This window comes from Rosa chinensis, chromosome 5 (genome assembly GCF_002994745.2).
Source record: "Rosa chinensis cultivar Old Blush chromosome 5, RchiOBHm-V2, whole genome shotgun sequence".
In the NCBI taxonomy this organism is placed as follows: Eukaryota; Viridiplantae; Streptophyta; class Magnoliopsida; order Rosales; family Rosaceae; genus Rosa; species Rosa chinensis.
The window spans coordinates 12,805,996-12,825,504 of NC_037092.1; positions in this window are offsets into that span (position 1 = coordinate 12,805,996).

Consider the following 19,509-nt stretch of genomic DNA (forward strand, 5'->3'; position numbering starts at 1 on the left):
CGGCACTCAACAAGCTCAAATGCATCATCGCCGGATACATGCTTCTCATGAAGTTCCCCACACCCAACGGCACGGGCTGTGTCAGGGGAAGTCAGCAACTGGCATGAGAATGCTACTCTACCACCATTGCGCGGTCAACCCGCCGCCACGAAATCCTAACGGTAGGAAATCAGGCACCGCCACCAGATATCTTCGAGGATCCTAGGGATGAGGAGGAGAAATACGTAAGGAAGGAACCGGTCAATCCTGAAACATCGTTGAAGGTCATCAGCATCTCTGACGAGCACCCAGAACGGACAGTCCGCATAGGAGCTCAGCTAGACCCAGAAGTAGCCGCAGAACTCACTCAATTCCTGCGGGACAACGCCGCCGTTTTCGCATGGTCATATGCGGACATGCCAGGTATCTCTCCCGAAATCATCACACACAAACTAACCATTAAGCCATCCTTCCATCCCATCAAGCAGAGGCGAAGGGCCTTCGACGAGGAGAAATACCGCGCCATAGGAGAAGAGGTCGCCAAACTCCAGGGCATTGGATTCATCCGCCAGGTAATCTATCCCCAATGGATCTCCAACCTGGTCATGGTCAAGAAGCCTAGCGGCAAGTGGCGGATGTGTGTCGACTTCAAAAATCTCAACAAGGCATGCCCAAAGGACAGTTTCCCTCTCCCACGCATTGATCAGCTGGTTGACGCAACCGCCGGGCATGAACTCCTCAGCATGATGGACGCTTGCTCCGGCTACAATCAGATCAAGATGCATCCCAGCGATCAGGAGTGTACCACCTTCACCACCGACAAGGGCCTCTATTGCTACAATGTTATGCCTTTCGGTCTGAAGAACGCCGGAGCAACTTATCAGCGGCTGATGAATGCTATGTTCGCTGAACATTTGGGCAAGATAATCGAGGTCTACGTGGACGACATGTTGGTCAAGAGTATAAAGGCCAGCGGACACGTGGCAAACCTCAAGATCATAGTTACCATCCTCCTGGCCTATGGCATGCGCCTCAACCCAGAAAAATGCTTCTTTGGCGTCACCGCCAGCAAATTTCTGGGTTATATTGTCAGTGAACGAGGCATCGAGGCTAACCCGGACAAGGTGCAGGCCATACTCGACCTGGCAGACCCTGAGTATAAGGTACACGTCCAATGCCTCCAAGGCAAGTTAACCGCCCTCTCTCGATTCATCTCCAGGCTCACTGACAGGTGTGCCCCATTTTTCAAACTCCTCAAAACAACTCACAAGAAAGTCATCAACTGGAACCCAGAATGTCAGGCGGCGTTTCAGGGCTTGAAGGATTACCTGGCGGCAGTCCCACTACTCTCTATCCCTGTGCAAGGAGAGACACTGTTCATATACCTAGCGGTATCGGTATCAGCGGTGAGTTGCGCCATTGTCCGGCGGGAGGGACAGGACGAGCTCCCAGTTTTCTACGCCGGCAGGGGCATGAACGGGGCAGAAACAAGGTATCCACCCTTAGAGCAGCTAGCTCTTGCACTCATCGTTGCCGCCAGGCGCCTCCGCCAGTATTTTCAAGCGCACACAATGCACGTGCTGACCAATCAACCACTGAGACAGGTGATGCAGAACCCTGAACATTCAGGGCGCCTCAGCAAGTGGGCCATCGAGCTCAGTGAATTTGACATAGACTACAAGCCAAGAACCGCCATGAAGGGTCAGGCGGTAGCGGACTTCATCGCCGAGCTCACTGAGCGTCAGCCCAGTCCCAGCACGGAAAATGAACCCGGGACGGAAATGGTCACCGCTAAGGAGCCAGCTCCCCTACAATCAGATTGGAACCTGCATGTGGACGGCTCCGCCAGCGCCAAGGCCAGCGGCGCAGGAGTCATCCTCACAGGCCCTAGGGGGCTGAATGTGGAATACGCACTAAAATTCAACTTCAAAGCCTCCAACAACATGGCGGAATACGAAGCACTCATTGCCGGCCTACTCCTCGCCATCGATTCAGGGGCTGACAGCGTCAACATCTTCAGTGATTCCCAGTTGGTCGTTAACCAGGTCAATGACAGCTTCCAGGCCAAGGACCAACAGTTAGCGGCATACTTGGGGTACGTTAAGACACTCCTCAAGAAATTCAAATTTCATAACATCACACAAATCCCCAGGGAAAAGAACGCCAAGGCTGATTCACTGGCAAGGCTAGCAACCGCCCAGCCACATCAGAGTCCAGCAGACACAAGAGTGGAATGTCTTGACAAGCCAAGTATCACAAAAACCCTGGCGGAGATCTTCAACATTGAGGTCAATACCAGCTGGATGGACGAAGTCATTCAGTACAAGCGCAACGGCACATTGCCGGATGACAAGGTTAAGGAGTGACAACTCCAGCGGAGGGCAACCCGCTACAACATCCAGAACGGCAAGCTGTACCGCCAGGGATTCACCCATCCCAACCTCCGCTGCCTAACCCCAGAGGAGGGAAAGGTCGTTCTGGCAGCAATTCATAGCGGAGAATGCGGAAACCATTCAGGCGCCAGATCCTTAGCCAATCGCACAATGCGACAAGGCTATTTTTGGCCTACTCTCGGCGACGATGCCCGCCAGGTAGCAAGATCATGCCACAAGTGCCAACAATTTGCTGACATCCCGCATGCACCGGCGGAACCACTATCGGTCATCGTCGCCCCATGGATCCACTCAACTTGGGGCCTGGATCTGATGGGAAAATTTCAAACCGCCAAGGGCCAGTTCAAGTACATCATAGTGGCTATCGACTACGACAGCAAGTGGATAGAGGCGGAACCACTAACAGCAATAACTACCGCCAAGGTAATTCACTTCCTCTGGAAGAACATCTACTGCCGTTACGGTGTCCCACACACGATAATCACCGACAATGGCACACAATTCAACAACAAGGAGCTCATCTCTTTCACCGCCAACTTGGGTACTAAGATGAGTTTTGCATCTGTCGCCCACCCCCAGACCAACGGTCAGGTCGAAGCAGCAAACAAGATAATCAAAAGGCTGCTGAAGAAAAAACTCGACAAAGCAAAGGGTCTATGGGCGGAGAAACTCCCGGAAGTTCTATGGGCCATCAGAACAACCCCAACTTCCGCAACAGGTGAAACTCCCTTCTGCATGATGTTCGGAACGGAGGCTGTCCTGCCCATTGAGGTCTCTCAACCTACCGCCAGAGTCGAGGGCTACCGCCCAGAGACCAACACTGACGGCATCAACCTGGACAAGGACCTCCTGGAGGAAAAGCGACACAGGGCCCACCTATGCAACCTGCAAAACAAGCAGCGGGTATCGCGTTTCTACAACGCCAGAGTCAAGGCCCGGAACCTCCAACTGGGGGACTGGGTCATGAAGGAAGTCATTCCACCGCCAACAAAGCTTCGCCCAACTTGGGAAGGTCCATACAAAATTGTGGAAGTCGTTAGCCCAGGCACCTTCTACTTAATGGACAAGGACGGCGTCACAACGACCCACCCTTGGAATATCGAACACCTTCGGTATTATTACAAATAGTCATGCCGCTACCCAAGAGCATCTTGACTTAGCTAAATTTTTGTTCAATATTTAGCTAAGGGAAGCTACCCAACTGGTACTACCCCTCTTTTGTAAACGCTGATCAGTCAGCTATCAATGAAACGAGGAATTATTCAAACCATTGTTACCAAGTCTAGCACTGAGGGCAACTGGCAACGCCAGGAATCGTCAGCGGACCACGTCCGCTACGTGGTGCACTTGGACCAATTTTAATTCCTTTAATGTTTCATTGCTTGGCAAAAGAAAAATCTCTACGTCAAAACTCTAGCGGTACAAACACATCATGACAAACGTCAAACTCTGAAATTTCATTTCAGGGCTGGGACTCCCCACCCAAAATAGTTCATTATTACAGTGTAAAAAAAAAAAAACCTATGGAAGTCTCAGCTAGCTTCAGCGGTTGTCTTCGGCTTCTCCGACTTCAACTGGCGGCGGCACGACCGATCGGCTCGCCTGATCGGACCCTCGAGCTGTCGGACTGGGAGTCTCCATTGTACCATCCGCCCGGGTGTGTGCCTCCAGAAATCCGGCACGTGACACCTCCGACGGGGTCTGCTGGGGAGTCTGCTGGGGAGTCTGCTGGGACCTTTCCGGCGGATGGGAGCCACTTTCCCCGCTGCCCGAATGAGTACCTGCTGCAGTGGGAGGCACGACTTCTGTCTCCGGCGGGACACCCTCGACCACCGGCACGTCGGGCTGTGACGCCTTTACAAAGTCAATGGCGCCCTTCCGCGTCAACATGTCTATATTGGCCCGGGCCCCAGACTTCGCCGCTTCGGTCAATGTCTTTTTATACTCCGCCGACATCTTGAACGCTTCAACGGCGGCGGCTGCAGAAGAACTCTGTTCATTTTTCAGGCGGTTGACCTCCCCGTCCAGCCGCTGCATCTCACCCAGTCTGGCGGCAGACTCCCGCTGCACAATAATGAGCTTCTTATCTTTAGCGGCTATCCGCTCCTGCAGCAATGCGATCTCCTGCTCCAACTGGGAGACGCGTTCATTCCTCTCCAGGTCCCGCCTTATGGCCGCATTAAGCTTGCCGCGGGCGTCCGCATAGTCACACTCCGCCTTGGCCAGCCCCCGTTCGGCCTCCGCCAATCTCTCCTTGGCCTCCGCCAGCTCCCTCTGGAGACCTTCGATCTCCCCCCTGAGCTCTTCCTCAATCCGGGGCTGCTTAGACGCCGCCTCGAACATATCATGTAACCCCGCAGATATTTGACCAAACGCCGAGCTGAAGGGCGATTGGTCAATTGCCGTCGGGCGCGATATGCCCGCCAGACCCCCGAACCCCAGCCGCTCGCACAGATGGAAAAGGAATGCCCGCTCCCCTTCTGTCATGAATGGCGCATACTCGGCAAAGGAGTCCAGATCACTGACGGCTGCTGCCTCCCCTCCGCCACTGCACCCTTCGACGCAGCTTGTCGAGCCTTCTTTTGTTGGCGGACTCCGATCACCACCTCTTCTTCCTCTTCCTCGACGGGGGAGTCAGGCTGCCGGCGTTTTTTCTCCAACGCCCGTTGTGTCCCAGCAGCGGTCCTCGTCACCCGCACCGGCGGCTCACCCCGGGACTCGGTGGCAGTCCCCGTCGGCTGCACCGTCTTCTTTTGAGGACCGCGCCGGGTGGTAGGCATCCGCTCCCGCGGCCTTGTACCAACATTCCCCTCTCCCCGCCGCCCACTTGGGTGTCCGCCTGCACTACCGGCAGGCCATCCTCACCCAGATGGGAGTGGTGCGGCATCGGCAGCTCCACCGCAACCTCAGACTGGCTCAGCACCAGCGTCTCCGGGTTCACCACCGTCTGCTGGGCCGCCAGCCCCTCGGCATACATAGCCTCCAGAAAATTTTCTATCTCGGCACGATCCATTGCTTTTTCGAAAGCGTCGCGACTAGATTTGTTACCGGGCGGGGTTTCTGAAAAGAAAAACACAAACACCCGTCAGTCCGGATCACTAAAAAAAAAAATGAGGTGTGGCGGAATGGCTCTCACCAATAGAGCGAGTTAGCCCCAGGTCGACCAGCAATTCCCAACCGGTCAGAAGACGGAAGTCAAGCAAATTGCGGTTCCGCCAGCAGCCGAGGATCCTCGCCACGCGACACTCCTCTTCGCGCGTCAGAATGTACCTTAGTCCCGCTGCACAAACACAATAATCATTAGCAAAAACCGCAGGTTTGCAAAAGTTTGAAACCGCCAGTTAGTTTTAGCGGAAACCAGTTGCCAACCTCGGATGGGCTGGAATTCCGACTTAGTCTTAAACGTCGGCCCCTCCACATTCGACCTAGTATGGTACTCCCAGCCATCTGTGGCGACGCAGAAGGTCCCCCGCCAGTAGGACATTGAGTCCCTTAGATTCTCAATCAACTTGGGCGCTCCCTGGCGGCGGCTCAGGTTCACGCACCCTCTGCAACCTCGGCGCTTCACATACACTAGCTCGTAGAAGTGAAGCACTTCCGCCACGGTAGGCCCTCGCACCCCGACAAGCGCCACAGGGAGTTCATCGCCAACATCAACCGCCACATGTTGGGACAGATCTGCCCAAAGGCAAGGCCAAACTCGCACACAAGAATTTGGAGATTGGGCACTAGCGGGAATGTCACTCCTTGGCGGAATATGGCCTCGTGCACGGCAGCACATCCCGCTGGGAGCATCGAGGCCTTCTCATCCGCTGTCGGGGGGCGCAGCTTCACCGAGCCCGGCAACCGGAACGTCCGCTTCATCCGGTTAACAGCGGCGGCATCCATCCGCCCACCTGCCTCGTCGACGGCGGTGCCATCTGAGAGGTACCACGACGACTCGACGTTTTGGCCCGGCGCTTCCCCTTCGCCAGCGGAGCCGCTAGCAGCACTATTGCTCGCCAAGCGCTCGTCGCGCCTAGCCAACTCACCCGCCCTAGAGCTCTCTGGACGCGAACCACGATCCATAACTATTTCCCAGGGGATGGTCCGAAGTGGCTCAACTTCAAGCGGTTCTGGCAGTGAGGTTCCTGCATGGGCAGACGGACGCAACGAGTCAATAAAGGTCATATCCGCCACGCTGAACGACACGTCAGACCCGGAATCCTCACTGCTCGAAATATCTATGACGTTGGCCATCCCAAACCCTAAAACCCACATCAGTTAGCACAAATACAGATCTAACCTACTCTCACATCAGATATAGCCAAAGATGCCAAGAACAACTACCCACAAAAATACCAAAACAAAAACAACCGCACGCTCAACCCAGATTAGACCGTCTAGCAAAACCCAAAACCCCAACTTTCTGTCAAACACCATAACCTCCCTCAAATCTCTCCCTACACCCTCCGAGAACAACACAGAAGCAATATCATACCATTAACAGAAATACCAAAACCCAGAAACCACCATTGCAGATTCAATGAAACAGGAAGAGGATCCGAAATACCAACCTCACGTCGAAGACTTTGGAGTGCAGCTCGTCTTCACTAACAGATTTCGTCCTCTCCAGTCCGACTACTCCACGCAAACCCGGGGATCTCCTTCGCAATTCGCAGGCGAACAAGGCTCGAAGCAGGCAACTCAGATTTGAAGATTTTCCAGAAATGTCGAAACTCGCTCAGTTCCCCCCTTTTTATGTCAACATCAAATAATCCTGAGCCGTCCGCTACAAAACTACATCACGTACCAACCGTACACGTGTCCCACGTCTTCATTAACTCCCTGGATTAGCCGAGGCGTCGCCTCGGTTACGAAATCCATCATTACTCGCATTAATGACGAGAAGACGGCTAGGCTTAGGAGGCAAGCCTCCAGACGCTAACCCTCTCAGAGTTAGCCACGTGTCAACCGTCATCATTCTTTGGCTTCCAAGGGAAGTCACCACCTGACAAGTAAACCCGCCAGCGATCCTCACTTGCATCTCCCAAGTGACGGAGTCTCCACTGAGCGAAACCCCGCCAGCGGATCCTCACTTGCATCTCCCAAGTGACGGAGTCTCCGCTGAGCGAAACCCCGCCAGCGGATCCTCACTTGCATCTCCCAAGTGACGGAGTCTCCGCTGAGCGAAACCCCGCCAGCGGATCCTCACTTGCATCTCCCAAGTGACGGAGTCTCCGCTGAGCGAAACCCCGCCAGCGGATCCTCACTTGCATCTCCCAAGTGACGGAGTCTCCGCTGAGCGAAACCCCGCCAGCGGATCCTCACTTGCATCTCCCAAGTGACGGAGTCTCCGCTGAGCGAAACCCCGCCAGCGGATCCTCACTTGCATCTCCCAAGTGACGGAGTCTCCGCTGAGCGAAACCCCACCAGCGGATCCTCACTTGTCATCTTCCAAGTGACGGAGTCTCCGCTGAGCGAAACCCCGCCGGCGGAGCTTCTCTCCTCATTTGGTAAACGGGGCGTCCTCCGCTACACAGCGCACCGCTGGCTGACCCCATTTCTCATCTGACAAGCTGCGTACTTTATTCAGCGCAACACCGCTCAATAAAATACCAAGCACGTCTACTTGACGCTGCTTCCTGCTACATCTAGCGGGGGGACTTCCGCCAGCGGCGGATCCCGAGGCCACGCCTCTCTGACAACGCCGCCACGCGGGGTTACGGTCAGAATGTCCCTACGGGACACGGGGACTAGTCAACAGTCTACGACAGCCCTGATCAGGTACGTTGACCCCCGTCACCTGGGTGCTAAGATTGGGCTCGCAACCCAACACCCTCTGCTCCGTGCAGCTCCCCCTCAACAAACAATAACAACGACCATCCGGAGGTCCATCTTAGCCGGGGAGTGGGGGACTCCCTGGGGGGGCCTAGCAGGGGCCCACCCGAAAGGGCACAAAGCGTTTGCTCAGTAAATCCATGGTTGACAACGCACTGACGCTAATTATGCTTCTGCAAAGTCTAGCGGGAGAAACGCTTCAAACCGCCGATCAACTCCCCAACCAAGATTGCCCTCCTTGACTGGGGATTTGGGGGACTTGTACATGCATGTCCATTTGCAAGCATAATTAGCTATAATGAGCCACGCTCATGGTACCACCAGGGGTACCAACGCCCACCATATGAGTGACTGGCGTAAAGACAGTTAGCCGGGTTACCGCCTGAGCCCCGGATCAACCCCAAAGCACCGCCGACGCGCCGCCACGCGCCGTGTCAAGATGGCATCAGAAGCTACTGAAACTGGGAACTGAAGCACCATCAGTCCCACATCGAAAACAAAGAGAAGATCATCCTCTTCCTCACCTATAAAAGGTTCTCTCCTCTCTCCTCATTAATGACGCATTCAATACTTACCTACTATTACTTTGTCAACATAAATACATTGACTAACTTAGGCATCGGAGAGTTGAAGACCGCCCGGCGCGGTCTCCCTCTGACGCCCATTGTATTTTATTTGACAGGTAACGGGAACCACTCACAACAAAGGTATCGATCCGCCTGCCGGATCAGCGTTAACTAAGGTCCAGCTACCGCTAGACTTTTAGACATTAACATAAACCACTGCCCCATGATCAAAGTTTCATTAAACTCGGTCGTTTCGTGGTCCTTGTTGCCTGGCTTTTATTCAAAGCAAGCATGTGGCAAACATTTCCTGCTCGGCTTCATTATATATATGTTGTGTTCCTTCAAGCATCTGGGAGCAAGTTTGCAGCAACACACTCTGATAATTATTGTTTCAAGGAGTGTAAAGCTTCGTCTCTGTCATTTTCATGAATGTCTACTTCTTCTAGCTTCTTCTTTTAGACGGGGAACAATAATCAAGTGTTCATCTCAATTATTCTTTCCATCAGTCTTTTCGAGTTTTTGACAGAGGCATCGTATATGTACATGCTGCAGGTGCAAGTGAAGGCAGGGAGTTTGACAGCAAGTGCAGGCAGGAACTTTGATAGCAGAAAGCCATTTCCTTGCTGGGATTTAGTGGAGGAAGTGAGTCCGGATTCACATAGAAGTGAAGAGACCTTCTGCTTCACGGCTTGGTCCCAATTTTCTGATTCCTTTCCTTCTCGCCTTCAGGTTGTTGGAAGCACTCCAAGAGAACATCAAGGCTGAGCTTTTCTCTCCAGACACCGATTATGATACTTTGTGGTTTGTCTTGCTTGGTCAATTCTTTGTGTGGCTTGTTTGCAGGTGGTGCAAGGCCATTTGTTGTGTTGCGGTGGAAAGGAAGGCAGGAGATAGAAGGCTTTTGGTGGTGACCGTTGTTGGTTTGCAGAACAGATGACATGACATTCCACCGATTGGTCATACACTCGTGGATACACATGTATCATATACGAGATTGCGACCGTTCGGGGATCTCCATAGCTCCAGTGACAAGAGATGCTGCACAGAAAAAACGAAGTAGCATTGGTAGATCAGAGAGGCCCCAACCTTTTCGTCGTTGGCTTGTCGGCTCCTCCTTAAAACTGCTGAACACTTCTCTTCTCTGCAGCAGGGCTTCGTCTCTTTCTTGATGTGTTTCCTGTGTGTCCTCTTTGTTGTAGAGAGCGTGCCTTTTTATAGGCAACAATGAATCAGTTTGAGATAGGATAGTTACCAATTCAAATTCAAATTGCAGTTATAATCACATTTGTCAATTTGAAATGAATATAGCAGTAACCAGCTTTCACGTTGAAGCTTCTGGTGGCTTTTGTGAATTTCAAACTTCTTTTATCTTGACTTGGTCTTCCATTTGTAGGAGGTGAAGATTATCTTGTTTTGAAATTTGAAAGTTCACGTGAAGCAAGAAGTAGAGCTGATCATGTTATGGATAAGTCAACATCTTTTGAAACATTTGAATGACTTGATCAACTTGGAATTACATGGTCAATAAGAAGGATTTTATCCAAGCTTGGGGTCTTATTCTTTTAACCAACGCAGCAATATCCTTCTTATTTTTTTTTTCCACAAGTCTTGTACCTCCGTGGATGATGGTCATGCCTAAACAGTATGAATTTTTATGCTTTAACAGTGGGCCGGCCCGCTAAAAGCTCTCAAAAACCCAGCCCGACCCTTAAAAGCTAGTAAAATATTTTATATATATATATATATATATATATATATATATATATATACAGATCTTATCTAGAGCGAGGCATCGCTTTGAAATTTCAGAGCGAGGTTAGGGTTTAGGGTCACTTTTCGGTCGCATATCCACATCTCAACCGTTCAGTTTTTAGGTACTAATGTATAGATCATCTCTGCAAAATTTCAACGAAATTGATGGTCTTTAAGGTATCTAACTCGTTTAAACCAATGGACGAACTAAATCTGTCCAACCTGAACCGTACTAGCTTTAAGACAGTTATCAATGCCTTAACGACCATCAATTTGGCTGAAATTTTGTAGAGATGATCTATACATTAGTACCTAGAAACTGAACGTTTGAGATGTGGATATGCGACCGAAAAGTGACCCTAAACCCTAACCTCGCTCTGAAATTTCAAAGTGATGCCTCGCTCTGGATAGGATCTGTATATATATATAGAGATATGTGTGTGTGTTTATAAATATATATATACACACACATATAAATATATATTTTTGTGTGTGTGTGTGTGTGTGTTTATATATATATAATTATTATATATATATATGTGTGTGTGTGTGTGTGTGTGGCCTGTGGGTGTGTGTTTATAAACATATATATGGAAGCTTGTAGAATCAGTCAGAAAAAATGGCTAGCTGGGCCTTCTGTTACTATCTTCTTCTTCTCCTTGAGCTTGCTATTCTTCTTTGCAATATGTGAAGCTTCTAAATATATATATATATATATATATATAGGCCTGTAAATGGACCGGGTTCGGATCGGATCGGATCGACCTAAATCCAAATCCGTTTACTAAAAAAAAAATACGATCCAAACCCGCTCCGTTAACCCGGCGGATCATTGATACCTCGATCCAAATCCGTATCCGTCGGATTAACGGATACCCGATCAGCTAATCCGATCCGTTTATAATTTCAAATATTTTTAAATTTTAAATAGTAATATTAAATTTATATCATAATATCTCATAAGATATTAATAAAATATTAAAATAACATGATCTACATGAAGAGTATCACCAAAAATAAAATTACATTATCAAAAATAAAATTACGAAGACTGCCTCTTAGATTTCTGCAAAAAAGTAATATTAGAAATCTTTAATATTTTATATTTTATATTTTATATTTTATATTTTATATTTTATATTTTTAAAAAAAATAATATATTAATAAAAAATAATATTTTTTTATTACTAAAATGGGTCGGATCATTAACGGATCGAATCGACCTAAATCCAAATCCGATCCGTTTATTAAACGGGTTAACGGATTCGGATCATTAACGGATCAACGGATCAAAATGTTCGATCCAAACCCGTTTAATAGCTACGGATCTGAAGCGGGTCCGGATCAAAATCCGGTCCATTTACAGGTCTATATATATATAGAAAAGATATATATGCGTTACCGCATAATAAATATATATATATATATATATAGATATATGTGTGTTTGTGTGTTTATATATATGTGTATGTGTGTGTGTGTGTGTGTTTATATATGTGTGTGTGTGTGTGTGTGCGCATAGAATATGTGCATTAGTGCATATATATATATATTCTACATATCGGTTGACCAATTCGATCGGATTCGAAAATATGGTGAAATTGGCTAAATTTTTTACCACACTCATAATTTATTGTAATAAACTCATCCAAAGGTCGGTTTTTCCATTTTCTTTGAATTGATAGGGGTTGCTCTTTGGAGTGTTTGATATATAAATATAGGTTTATAAGAGTAACTCAGTTTGACCTAGTTGATCGAATTCGAAACGAGAACCAAATTGGCTGAATTTTCTACAACCACCATAAAACATTACAATCTCTCCATTGAGCGGTTGGTTTCTCTGAATTCATTTTCCACTTCATGGTTGCTTTAGAATGAACCTAAACAATTTAAATGCAATGTATAAGTCATACAACTTTAGGAGAAAAATTGGTATAGTTGTAATTAAAATTAATTTTTTTTATCTTATGTCCACGCACATCCATCGATGGAATATATACAAATGTGATGTGAAAAAATAAGCACGTTTCGCGGTTGTCACGCCACCGGTCAACCAAGAAAACATATAAGTGACTACGGTTGACCAATCCAATCAGGTTTAAAACTATGGTGAAATTGATTAAATTTTTAACCACACGCACAATTTATTGTAATAATCACATCCGACGATCGGTTTTCCCATTTTCTTTGAATTTATAGAGGTTGCTCTTTGGAGTGTATGTGATATATAAATATAGATTTATAAAAAAAATTATGTAAAATACTAAAATTATATATATGTTTTTAGAATGATATATCCTACCGTTGGATTTGGAAAGGGAAAACCTGGCCCGGCCCAAAAAAAGGTGGGCTACCCGGCCCGCCCGAAAAAGCCCGCAAGGGCCGCCTTGTAAGGATCACTACCAGAAAAATGGTCTTTTACAGCCCACAAAGAGCGCCGTAAAAGACATTTTACGGCACACAAAAATGCGCCGTAAATGGACATGCCATAAAAGACAAAACTCTTTTACGGCGTGTTTCCAAAAAGCCGTAAAAGACCCTACCAGCACGCCGTGAAAGACATAAAAGAGCGCCGTAAAAGGGTTTTAGAGATTCTTAATTTCGATTTTCAAATACAAAGTGCGCCGTAAATGACCAAATATGTGTGCCGTAATTGATATCAAAAGCATGCCGTGATTGATCTCAAAAACACGCCGTAAAAGACAACAATGAACGCCGTAAAAGGGTTTTAGAGATTTTTTATTTCATTTTGAAATAGCAAAGCACGTCGTAATTGATATCAGAAGCACGCCGTAATTGATGTCAGAAGCACGTCGTAATTGATATCTAAAGCACGCCGTAAATGTGGTTGTAGGATATATTTACAGCATGTAATATTTGCACCGATTTTTTTTTTCCTGTAAATTTTGTGATACCATTTCAAAATCTATATAAATCTATACAATTTATTGAGATGAAAAGAGAGATAAGAAACTGCAATATCACATTACAAAATGTAAATTAATATGCCAACACCAGTACTGTATAAAAACAACTTAATTAAACCAACAATTTATCATCACCGTCCTAAAATGTAAAACATTCTAGATTAACAGAGAGCATCCTAGATTAGAATCGTCTTTGTTGATTGCAAAAGATAAATGGTCAGTGATCCATGCTGTGGCCTTTTAAATATCTTCATATTATGTTTGATGCCAACTTTTACCTGCATAACCAAAACAAACACAAACATAGCAATGAAATCTAGTGTGTCATGTGTCTTTCATTTAAGGAAAACACATGTAGCTAAAGTTCTAATTCAGCAATTAATGTATCAGAAGCAAATGGAAGCACTTCTTTACAATTAATGTTCTAATTCATATTATAGTGATGGAATCAATATATGTCTATCAATCTGCAATGTATGTCAATGGAGAAAATGGGTTGTATCTAGATAAATGAGCAGAGAGATCATGATTAATAGCAGTAGTTGCTGTAAAAATATAGTAACTTGGAGCCTTGATGAAACAAAGTTCAAAATGAAACAAAAGCTATATGCAAAACAGCAAAAGGAAACCAAGAATGCACCACGTGCAAAACAAAAAAAAAAATCATTTTGTTCTGGATGTATTAAGTTAAAAAATCAAACCATTATACACTTACATGAGCAGCAAAACATTACTAGAAAAAATATTTAGCAGCAAAACCTATATCTCTAAACCTATTGTCATGCAAAAGTCATAATGGCTATCAATGTGAAAAATGAAAAGATATCTTTTTCCCCCTAATATACCTTCTTTTTAACTACTATAGGGATCCACTTACTCTATGTAAAAGTTCAGCACATTATACCTCAAATAAAAATAGTGGTTCCCTTTTCTTACCTTCACAATATTGTCAGCATACTTCATTACCATAGATACAGAAATGCCACTGTAAAGGAAGCAAATATAAGAAAGTTGCATAGAAACATAGTAACAAATTGAGAGAGATAAACCATTCATTATCAAAACCAGTCAATTGTTGATGTACTTATGCCTGATAGATTATGTCTACAATATCTTCCATCCTAGAAAATATACCTGAATGCATGGTTGAGAATCATGAGAACTGAGTATCCATGGAAGAAGCCCCTGAATATAGAAGAATGAGTTGAATATAATTGGAATCCAGGCATAATTGTAAGCATATAGTAAGCAGAAAATGCATAATCAAAAATAGAGAGAAGTGTTTTACATACTTGTTCACAACTGCATCAAAATCTTGAATCACTATAGCAGCGGCATTGAAGACCCTTCCAAAGACGAACAACCAGAAGTTTTTCATCACTGGATAGCTGGCTTTTCAACCCCATGACTGACAATGCTCTGAAATAAAAAAGCAGACGAATCAGTAAAAATAAATTGGAAGCAAATAACCTCCAGGAAATAACATACTCTAAGCATTAATAAACATGTACTTTAAAATCCATGTAAATACTTTGAGCATTAATCAACATGTACTTTGAAATCTGCAGGAGAGCAAAAAATCACCCTCAAAAGAACCAACAAGCAACTCAACAGAAGTTTAACGGCAGCAACTAAATAACCGAAATAAAAAAGTTGACATCAGCTACACAAGGCAAAGTCCAAACATTCAAGACATGAAAAGTTCTTTTTTCCGTTCATAAAGTGACACAAAGGGAAAATCCTATGCACCGAATGCCTCACATAGCCAACGGGCCTTGTCACAATTTGCATCGCAAGACCTATACCAGATGAAAAAAGATGAGTCAGAAATAGACATCCATTGGAAAAAAGAAGATTGTATTCAGTGCAATACTATGCACTAGACAAGAAATGACCATCTTATGCGCTGCTCAGTAATGAACAGTCTCAACTCTAACCACATCGGTGCTCTAACTTAGACAAGTACCCATGTTTTGGTTCTCAAAATTAATGACAGAAAACAACCATTCAAGAAAAGGTTCAAGCTTTCACTGAGATTCACTCAACTATTCAAAGGGTTTGCCAAATTCATAACTACAACTAACAACTAACACAAAGGAAGCCTTAGTTGTCAAAAGACCAGAACACTTGAAAGACACAAACACCAATGGAAAATAGAGAAGGATGTTAAGTAAGTGGGTTACCCTGAGAAAGGCAACTCCAGCAGGTGGAATCGAAGGCAATGTTGGACTTGAGCCGAGCAGAAGCAATGGCGCTGTGAAGCAGCATCATTGATTCCAAGCTTCCCAATATCAAGACGAACCTGTACATACTACAGATAACAATCATATATAAGAAATATTCACAGTTCGATATATAATTCCAGAAACTAATCGAACATCTATTTAAATGATCACATAAAAGGAACCCCATCACACACCCAAAATCTCAATCTTTCTCTCTGTATCCAATCCAAATCTTTACATTTCATTACCAACATCAATCTAACATGAATCAAACCATCTTAAAAATTTCACATTCCCAAGATTACACAAGCATTATAACTAGTCATCCAATCACACAACACCCAGAAAACAATCAAGTCCAGATTCTTCTCTCATCCCAATCTCCACCCTGTTGTTTCTAACATAACATATCCAAATCCAAAATGTTAAAAACATGTACATTTATCAGTTAAACTTTATTCACAATATTCTCCCTTAAAATGCAGACATTTCTTCCTCTATGCTTCCTTAAGAGCATCATATATGTATTCCTATGGCTGGCCCAATCCAAAACAAAGCTTAAGACAAAAGTTATTATCGGCATTCATAATTTGCTACTTTCATTTTTGTTTCATTGGAAAAAAATCCTACTCATCCTTTGCTATGCAAAATTACTAACAAAATGCCAATAATCATAAAATTAACTAAAATTTTCGATTCAAGGCTTTCACAGTTTCACCACATAAAAGTAATGGTGAAGAAAAATGATGTCGTGGGTTTTTCTGTATTGCTGCTATATTCCCTATGGTAAAATGATGGCCTTCACAACTGAAAACGCAACTGAACAACCCAACAACAAAAAGTCAAACTAAAACGCCCAAATTTCATCACATAGCAGGCACAAAATGTTAACCCAGATTGATCCATAAGCAACAGAACCAAGCAATTTATCAATCATCAATTTAGAAGAAGAAGAAGATTGATTATCAATTTATTAGTAATAAGAACTCAAGCAAAGATCAATTCCAATTTTCCAATTCAAGGCTTCAAGCAATTATCAGAATTCAGAAGACAGAAGTTCAGAACAAGAAGAATGGAAGAATAGAACTTACGTAGAGAACCCGTGGGAGCGGTGGAGGGCTTGAGGCTGAAGGAGTGGAGGGGCACGGTGGGAACAAAGGAGAGAGAGAAGTCGCACGGAGCGAGAGCAAGAGAGAGAGGCCTTCTGATGGGAAAGTCATGCGGAGAAGAGTCGAGCGGAGGAGAGCGACGGCGAAGTGAGACAGCGACGAAGGAAGAGTGAAGTGAGACTGAGATGAATGAGATCCCCTTTTAGAACATTGGAGAGGAGAGATGAAGGGAGAGATTAAAACCTTTTCTGGAAAAGAATGTTAAGTAAAAGGTTTGGTGGGAAATTAGAATTTGGCCAAAGAGAGTGAGCAGGATTCTAAAATTTTTGGCTCATCATTTACGGCGCGCAAAAAAAAAAACGCCGTAAATACAATGTGACATTTACTGCACACATGAAAAGCACGCCGTAAAAGACCAGAAAGTGAAGTCTTTTACGGCACATAAAAAAAACACGCCGTAAATACAATGTGACATTTACGGCATATATGAAAAGCACGCCGTAAAAGACCAGAAAGTGAAGTCTTTTACGGCTCACAAAAAAACACGCCGTAAAAGAGTGTCATTTACGGCGCACAATCTATGCATGCCGTAATTTGCGCGTCATAAAAGACAAGTTTTCTGGTAGTGGATGGGCTTGGATCTTATAATTTATAATGAAGCCCGGCCCGGCCCGTCACAATTTAAAAATGTAATTAGGCAGGCCCGAGCCCACTATGAATGGGTTGACGAGGCCTAATTCGAGCTCACTTAGAGTCAATTTGGGTATGCCTACCTGTGATTGATGATGTGTTTATCGTTTAGTTCTTTGATAATTTTTCTAGCTAGCCGAAAATTATCCCATTGGAAAATGTTTTGTGGGCTCAATGAGACCTAAGATTTGTGGCACCAATCTTAGGTGTCATGCCATGTCACATACACACATCACCTATTTATCAAATCATGTCATGTAATTCTTGAGGAAAAAATCATCTTATCCTTCCAAAATCTAATTACTCTAAGTTATTTTGGCTTGAGAGATTTTATCTACACATCTCATTTTTCTAAATGCACACCCCACTTTTTTGTAAAATTTATAATTCCTATTTCCTCCCTCTTCCTAACAAAAAAAAATTTCCTACATCTCTACTGCAAGTGAAGATTGATGACAAATCAAGCAACCTGCAATTTTAAGTTTAAGTACTAGGCATAAACATAATTAGCAATACCCTACGAGTTACACTCAAAATATTTCAGCTCTTTTTTTTTTAGATTGGATTCATCAACTACAATTGATTTGTTGATGCGAAAACATGATATCTTTCATTTCATCAAAATGACCTAATCTTCTTTAGTTTTGTTTAATTCTTCATACATATCGAATATACGATATACAGTAGTCTTCCTAGTACTATCAAGTTCTTCCTCCCACAATCAGTTTACCAAAGAAAGAGAGAAGAAGAAATTAGGGGGCAATTGTTGTTCATGCATGTGGGAAGATAAAAGGATTTGCAATCCCTTTGAAAGTTGGAGAGAGAAAGGAGGAGGAAGAGACAACCAAGGGTAACTAAGGAAAAAATGGAGAAAAATTACAAAATATATTAAGGGGTGTGTATTAAACAAATAGGGATGTGTAAATAAAATTTATTTCGGCTTTCTTTTAAAAAAAAATATTTTGTTAAAGGAAAAACACATTATGTGTCTTCGTCTTCGTCAAAGTAACTGACGAAGAGGAAATTAAGGAAATAGTGATTATAGATCAATCAACATTTATTGTTGTAAACACGAAAATCCTGCAACGAATGAAAGAAGGACACATGTACAAAATAATATATATTTTATTAATGAATTTGAGGGTTACAATCACTGTAGATGCTCTTTCACAAGAATCTCCTCTGATTCGATCTCCGATGTTGATTTGATCCAAGGGTGGCGAGCACTTGATCTTGAATCAAATAGTTGTAGTTTGAGCTTCTTGTCGGGTTGGAGATTTAAAGATGACGGTTGATCAAAGGTTGCAGAAGTTTTACCTTGATTGGGTTTGGGCCACGAGCAGTGTCACGTGGGGACTGATCTTTGGCTTTGGAAAAGGATGAATCGATACGTGTGTTTGGTGTTTGTTGATTCTCCATGAGCTTGATGAAGAACTTGGCAGAAGATTTGCTTCGTTGACGACTTGAAGATGATAGATGATCAAGGGCTGAAGAGGCTTAACCTTGATCAGACCTAAACCACGAGAGGTGTCACGTGGCGAGTATGACTTTGAGGCAGATGAATCGGCACGTTTGCTTGGTGCTTGTTGATTTTCCGCGAGTTTGATGACTTCTGAGCTTGCAGGTGATTTCCCTTGTTTGTCTGAAGTCGGTGAGGTGAAGAGACCAGCTATTTGGCAGCTTGATGGTTCTTCACAAGCTTGGGAGACTTCTGAGCTTTGGAGAGGTTTTCTTCCGTCTGTCGTCCTCTGTCGTTGTTGTCCCCTGTCTGTCGTCGTCTCCTCCATGTCTTGATTTCAGAGGAGGTATTTATAGTGTTGTCGCCTCCCTCAACCTGGAATACATTGATGACACGACATTAATCATATTCCTTAATTGTGTAATTAAATCAATCAGTTTTAATTGATTGATTTAATTATTTTTTATTTAAGTAATATGTCAATCAATTTTGATTTGATTTAATGCCCGATTTCAATCAGAATTAAACAATTTAATCTGATTGATATTTGAATTTAATACTTGATTTCAATCAGAATTAAATAATTTAA